The sequence below is a fragment of the Nannospalax galili genome, unplaced genomic scaffold (assembly GCF_000622305.1).
Source record: "Nannospalax galili isolate Female #2095 unplaced genomic scaffold, S.galili_v1.0 scaffold85, whole genome shotgun sequence".
Classification (NCBI taxonomy): domain Eukaryota; kingdom Metazoa; phylum Chordata; class Mammalia; order Rodentia; family Spalacidae; genus Nannospalax; species Nannospalax galili.
Window position 1 is genome coordinate 6,402,961 of NW_008358866.1, and position 8,037 is coordinate 6,410,997.

Genomic DNA, 8,037 nt, shown 5'->3' on the forward strand with positions numbered 1-8,037 from the left:
CTTAAATTTGCTTTCATACTAAACTTAAAATCCAAATGGAGAAGAGTGGGTTTCTCATATTTATTTCTTTGCTATCTACCCTTAGCGAGACTAACACAGGATAACTGTTTAATAAGTATCTACTAGATAAATATAGGCTCTGTTTTCCAAATCATATGAATTCAGTAGAAGATACATAATTTCTGCTTTCTTTTTTTAAACCAGGTATTAGAGACATTCGATACAGTATGATTGTCAATTTGACAGGATCTAAAATCACCTAAGAGACAAGCCTCTGGGTATACCTGGGAGGGATTGTCTAGATTAGATTTGCCCCTGAACACGCCTGTGAGGGATTATCTTGATTAGGCTAGTTGAGATGGGAAGACTCACCTTAATTGTGGATGGCACCATTCCATGGGCTGGGGTTCTGAACTGTATAAAAAGAAAGTAAGCTGAGCACAAGCATTTATTGCTCTTTTTCCTGGCTGTGGGTGCAATATAACCATCTGTCTCAAGCTCCAGAAGTCATGATTTCAGGATAGACTGTACCCTGGAACTGTGAACCAAAATAACTCTTTCCCTCCTTCATTTGTTACTCTCAGGGTATTTCAGCCCAGCAACAAAAATGTAACTAATACATGTAACAATGTCATATTTCTCACTAAGTAATTTTACTTGAGAAAGCATAATTGTTAATATATTTTAGAATATAGTCACTTAGTATTATTTTATGTATGTCATTGTGCAATGATTTTACTCAAGTTAATCAAGCTCACAATTTTTTTTTCCAAGAGACAAGCCATGGTTTTTGCTAATTGTAGTGTTGTTTGGGTTTTTTGTTTGGTTTAGTTTTTATTTTTGCTATTAGACTTGATGCATATAAAATTACTTAGTCAAGATGCTATAAATTTTTATGAATATTTCCTCACTCTCTGTACTCATAATTTCATAGACTATTATGAGTTGCCATCCACAAATCAGCTTTTCAGTACATCTGCACTAAAACACAGGACAGCTCAGGATCTGCCTGGCACTCACATATACACAAGTCAGAAACATGGATACTTCATATAGTGTCTTTTAGCCAAGAGGTGGTGAGAACAGAAAAAGAACAAGACCAAAAAAAAAAAAAAAAAATCATAGTTTTTTTTTAATTTGTGCCTCTGGCTTGCATTTTGGATCACTCATTTTTCACTGTATTCTGGATCACCAGTCTATATGTTAGCTGTCTGATTCTGCACGTTGACTCTGTAAGGAGCTACGTCTTATTCATTTTTGTTGAGTGTCTGGCACATAGCCGGTGATGGAAAAGTATTTTCTGCAATGAATTTGGTTGGAGTTTAGCTGATGGTCTTCTGTAATCAAAAGTATCATAGTTTTTTTTTAAGTCACCCACAGCCATGGCTAGTTCCACAGTGCCTCTCTTTCCTGTGTCGTTTTCCCCCTCTGCCTCCAACCATTACTCCCTAGGATGATGCTTCTCCCACAAAGTACCCAAACTTAACATCTGCCTCAGATTCAGCCTTCTGGGGAGCTCAGGAAACAATATATGACCTGTTTTTCTTACCTGACTGAGACCAGAACAAACAGAAACTCAGTCCCTACAAAAATTCTGTTGCTCTGCCTTTAACGTTGTTTGTTGGCTGTGCTTCCTATTTTCCTTTTCTTCTGGAACTGACTGTTTCAGCTCCGGTAAAATCATCCAATCTACAGTGCAGCCCCTCCTCTTCCTTCTCAAGCACACACAACATGCTTTCTTTGTCCTAACATTGAACCAGTTAGTTATAGACAAGGTGTATTTGGTCCTTATTGAAAGGGGCTAAATCCCTAACAAATAACAAGGTCCCTGAGAAGGAATAAAAATGACACACTTCCTGCTTCTTCTTGTTCTGGCAGGAAGAAAGGTCTTATTTTTAACTATAACAGGGCTCCTTCAACTGACCTTCTTAGAGTCACATAAACCTAGACGTCTCAACCTGGAAATGTGACCTAACAGCCTATTCTTGTTTAAGCCGAATAAACCAAAATTAGGGAAGGGGAAACCACTAAAACCCTTAAAACCCAGATCCTCCCTGTGGGAGACTTTGGATTCTCAGTCTCCAGGTCCCCCTCACGAGAGATTAATCTTTCTATATGAGTGTGTGTGTGCACGCACATGCACACGCATATGTGATTCTTTATGTGTATGCATATGATATTTTTATCTTTTAATAAATATTTGTTTGCCTGTTGCTTTCTGCTAATCTGAGATTGAGTTTTCTCCTGCCTTTTAATTATTTAATTGGCTGAGAAAGCGAACCCAGCAATACCCCAGACTGATAACAATGCTGCCCACAACACTTAATCATTGAGCCTTAATTTTATTTTCTTTTTTTTTAAGCCTGGCAAAAGTAATGACTTATTTATAAGTTCGTGTATGAAGATTACAACAGAAACACTAGTGATACCATCTGAACAAAAGCAATGACTTATTAGTAATAGCAGTGAATGAAACATCAACAGTTTCTGGAGAGAATCAAGCAATGACCCAAGAGCTAAAAATCTGATTGCAGTTAAGTCTTATCGTATCTTTTGTACCTTGGTGACTTTCTCCATTTTTGCCAACTACTCTTTTAAAGTCATTCATATTTGTTCCCTACAGTAGACTGAGTACCAATAACAGCAAAATATGAACTTCTTGTTTCTTCACTTTGATTAGACTGAACAAATATAGTTACACTGTTAACATTCTGAAAATTAACATCACAAAGTGGGCCATGTCATCTTCTATAATACCATCTTCTGTCAGTTACAGAGGTTGAATTGGTTCACTTCTTTCTGCCTTCTCAAAATCCATAGATCTGGGTAGACTGATAAAAATTTTTACATAGTTAAAGCCAGGCATGGTGGCGCACACCTTTAATCCCAGCACTCGGGAGGCAGAGGCAGGCAAATCTCCGTGAGTTCAAAGCCACCCTTGTCTACATAGTGAATTCCAGGCCAGCTGGGGCTACAGGGAGACCCTGTCTCAAAAAGACCAAAAAAAGTTATTTTTTACATAGTTAGGACCCTAACCATTATTTGGCCTTTGAAATCTCATGGAATAGAGTTTAACCATTTGAAAGAATGCCAGTAAGAAGTTATTCCTCATCACAGGTTCTGAGCAGGCTGTGTCTTTTTGTAAACAGTTGTCAAAGCCATGCTCATCACTTCCATTAAGACATTCGTAAGTACTGTTAATAAAGGGCATTAATCCATACATCCACATGGCCTTTTGTCATGCCTCTGTCGTCACTGCTTCCAGGGTCATTTTCTAAGTGCTGCTTGATTTTTTTCTTCTAATCCCACAGCATCTGTTTCTTGATACTGATCAATTTTCACTTCGTTTCAAAACTGTAGGTGTTGATATGTTGTTGGTGGCAGCTGTTCTCTGGCACTGATGCACATACACTTCCAGGAAAATTGACTGTGGATACTTAGTACTCATAGGACTGAATGTTCAGATAATCCTCAGACATGGTCCACATGCTCTCATGGTGAACTTGACCACAGCAAGTCTGGAGTCCACCCCACTCAGCTCCAGCTGAAGCTCCTACAGTCTTCACTCTCACCTTCCTTACAAACAGCCCAGTAGGGTGACCACCACAATGCTTCCAGCCTCAGAAATGAAGAAGAAAGACCAGAAGAAGATGGGAAGAAGCTGAGGGAAGCCAAGGCCTAAACAGAAGTGACCACCACAGCATCTCCTCCAGGGGCTCCTCCTAGTGCCTCTCAGGTGCTCTCAGTGCCCAGTCTCAGAGCCCTAATTAGGGAAAAGGGAAAAACAAGTTAGACAATCATTCCACAGACACTCAGTAATTTGTGACACTGGTAAGCAAGCTCAACTCCATTATTTTGCTTCCTTTCCACTCTGACAAGAGCAGACATATGTATGGAGCTAAGATGGCCAATTAGCAAAGTGCTATGGTGCCCCTGGCTAGTATGTTAACATAATAACTGCAATAAATGACATATGTCAATAAAACATAAGTTACTTAGAGAAGTCAAGAATTTTCCCTTAGAGAGTTGGGTGCAGTAGTACATGCTTTTAATACCAGCACTTGAGAGGCAGAGGTAGAGGTAGGCAGATCTCTGTGGGTTCAAGGCCAGCCTGGTCTACATAGTGAGTTCCAGGTCAGCTGGGGCTACAGGGAGACCCTGTCTCCAAAAGACCAAAAAAGAAAAAGAATTTTCCCTTAGAAAGTGCTTCATTCTGAACACACTAGGTATTCCATAAGCACACAATACATAAAATTACTCAATAAACTATAATTTCTATTTATAGGCACGTAGAAATGCCCTGTATCATTTTTAATTCAAAAAGAACTCAAAGTTTAAAACAGAGACATGAGAGAGGGAGGAGAGAGAGAGAGGTCTCAGTGAACATTATTGGTATACAGAGCTCATTTCACAGAATAAAGTATAAAGATACCAAGTAAATTTCACACTGAATATCCATCAGCACATGTGTACTCGTTATCAGTAAATACACCAAGAATCCTGAAAGCTTGAGGAATTCTGGCTATAAAATGTTTAAAAGACCTTTTAAACTCTTCCCAAAAATTCTGAATATGCACTTGACACCAGGACACATAAGTAAACAAAGCAAGCTTGTATGAACCCATATGGGAAGTATAGTTAGTCATCTAGTCAGTGTATGAAATGTCAATCCCTAGAATAAGTACAGCTTCATGGGCAATTGATAAGATATGCTAACTCTGAGACTGCATTCTCAGACAGCAACTTAAAGGGCCCTGGAACTATAAAGGCATCAAACATAATTCTGCTGGAACCAGAGTGCAATCATTCTGACTCAAACTTACTTGAAAAGAAAAGTGATATTGCATACAAAATGTGTGTTTTTAAAGTATTATACAAGTTTAAAAGTTGCTAAGGGGCTAGAGAGATGGCTTAGCAGTTAAAAGCATAGGCTGCTCTTACAGAGGACCTGGTTTACTTCTAAGTACCCACATGGCAGCTAACACTCTTCTGGCCTCCAAAGACTCCTGCACATATGCATTGTGCATAAATTCATATAGACACACACACATACACAAAACAACAACAACAATAATAATAATAATAATTAATAAATAAACCTTTTTTAAGTTGCTAGGGAAGCAACAGGGGTGGTTCTTCAAAATAACAGCCAGTTACCCAAATTTGTGCTTTCCAAAACTATAGCCACCAGCCACATTTGGATTTTGGGATATAGTTGGTGTAATTTAGGGACTGAATGTTTAATTTCAGCTAAATGTAATGATTTCTAAATCACACTTTATTCTAAGTAATATTCTATTGTAGTTAATATTAATTTAGCTTATTTAAAATTGATCCTTTTACATTTATTGGAAAATATTTAAATGTATTTGAAATTATGGTAATACCTACCAGTGTTAAAATTTCAACTCCAAATTAAGACATACTGATCCATTCAATTGCAGAAAAATTCAAACACAAATAGCAAAGTAATTTTTTTTCAAGCATACTATGCTGTCGCCGCCAGCAGCGGCCCCTCCTTCATTCTCATGGGCGTTGAGGCTGCTCCTCCGCTTGCCCTGGACTGAGGCCGCTCTTCTGCTCGCCTGGTGCTGAGGCAGCTCTTCTGCTTGCCCTGTGCTGCCTCCTGTCATCACTGCTTCTACCTGGTCCCAGACCCCAGGGCTGGTGAGGAGACTGTGTCAGTGGAGCCGCATTCAGACTCAGGAGACCAAGTTCAGTGACACAGGTCTGCTTTATTGCAGGAAGGCACAAGCTTATATAGGGGTAGTGGTCCAATCACAGCACAGCAAGTAGGATACCTCATTAGCATAACAGGTTTAGTGTCCTATCAGAGTACAGCAAGTAGGATACCGTTTTAGCATAACAGACTTAGCATCCTATTAGCATAACAGACTTAATGTCCTATCACAGAATAGAGGGTAGGATGCCTCATTAGCATACTGGGTTTCAGATTACAGAGCCAGGATTTCTGGACTCTGACAGTTGCAATATCACCCTAGACTCAAGCCTGTCTCCCACAATAATATATCTTGCCTTGACTTCCCTGACTCTAATGGACTGTTACTTGGAGCTGTGAGCTAAAATAAACCCCTTCACCCCTAAGTTGTTTTTGGTCAGGGTATTTTATCACAGTGACAAAAATGAAACAAGAACACCAAGAACTTCATTAGGGATAGGTGAAGAATAAACCATGTGGTATGGTGGATCAAAGGGTATGTCTTCCAGCTAAAAGGAAACAAAAGCAAAAGCAAAAAAAAAGATGATCTGAGTTTGTTTGGATTTTTCCCTGCCAGTGCTCTGCAGATCCATAGTGATCTTTCTGTGGTAATTAAATTGTGTGATCTCAGCTTAAAAAGTACATCTGGCTTTCTGTCGCACTGAGAGCTAAATCCACTCTCCTTACATTGTCTGCAGATTCTTTAGTATAACACTGCACTGTGCTCATTCTGTTGTTATCATTTTTTCATTCTCTACATTCTCACATATGGTGATTCCTCAAAATATACAAAGGGAATGAAATAATGCATCCAATGGATGCACTGGCTCCACCATTGAGGCAAAAATAGGAATGAGCTTTCATAATATGTGACTTCTTTCCTATCTTAAAGCTTCTCCAGATACTAACTTCTATCAAAATTTATCTGGACCATGGGTAGACAGTGCTAGACACACAAGTATTGTTCTCTAAAGCACAAACTTTCCCAAGAAAATGCAAGATTGAAGTTCAAATCTAAAGTTTCTACTCTTAGATTGTTCGATGTTCATACTTTATATGAGAAATTCAGGTGCCTACAAATATCCAATGTCTTTCCTTTATTATGTTGATACTGATTGAATAATAGATATTAGCAGGTGAGACACAGATCACTTGTGATCAATAATGAAACTATTAACTTTTATTTCTTGAGTTCAAATCCTCCTGTTCTGGCTATTCCTTATCAGAAGTTCCCTTGGGAAACATCATGACTAATTTTGATCTCCCATTTTGCCAGAAATGAAGTGGAGCTAACACAGCAGCACCTAACCCTCAGGGTCATTACTGACAGCAGATGAGCAAATCTGTGTGCAAAGGCCTTTGAAAGACTTCTGTACACTGTATGCTGTAAGTTATTATAACTGTTGTTATAACTGCTTCAGTGTGAGCTTTCTCCTTACCCAAGCACAATTTAAAATTCTTATTTCTTCTTGGAATGCAAACATTTTGGCATGCTAGATAAATGGAAAAGCTTAATCATCACATAATGGGGCACATTAATGAAATGAGGATGATAATGCTGGCACAGTTATGGTACCTGATGTCAGTTTGGTCTCAAGGCCAATCAGACTTCTATATATATATATATATATATATACATGCCTGTGTGCACTTGTGCATGTATTTTGTAAATGTATGTTTTATGTCACTAAATACTATTTACCAAAATGAAAGGCTCTGGGAAATTTGTTTATTCCTGAGATATCCAATTATTCATACTTTGCTTCGAAGAGTATGAAAACTACATAAACTATATCGCATTTGATAAGGTTTAACTTTGATTTGTACCATCTCTACAGCAAGTTTTCCAACCTCAATATATCTTAATATATTTAATAAATGATAAAGATGGGGTCATCACCTACATTATCTACTATCTAGGCAGCAAACAGCACTTATTAAGAAAGGTCAGGCTCCTTTCTGACTATGGTTGCAATTCTAGCAGGAATTGTGTCAAGATCCTATATTCTTTTTTCTTTCAATTGTATTACAATGAGCACTAGAGTTAGAGGCAGTGTTTGTTTAGTTCAGGACCATGTTAGCTATAAGGACATCCATATACATGGAGTTTGACATGTGCTAAAGGTTATAAACCACTGTCAAATTCCAAGATCTACAATTCTACCTCTAAATATAAAGCAATTCATATACTTGTAAAATTTATTCCATTCCTGTGAGAATTTTGTGTAAGTATGCATTTCTGCTTTTACCAGAATCAAGAAGAAAGTAAAGAAATTCAGTTGGGCCTGGTAGCACATGCCTTTAATCCCAGCACTCCA

General features: G+C 38.2%; 1 pseudogene; it reads right to left on the reverse strand.

The window, feature by feature from the left end:
• Positions 1-2,497: 2,497 nt before the first annotated feature.
• Positions 2,498-7,549, reverse strand: LOC103725246 (annotated as a pseudogene).
• Positions 7,550-8,037: the final 488 nt, after the last annotated feature.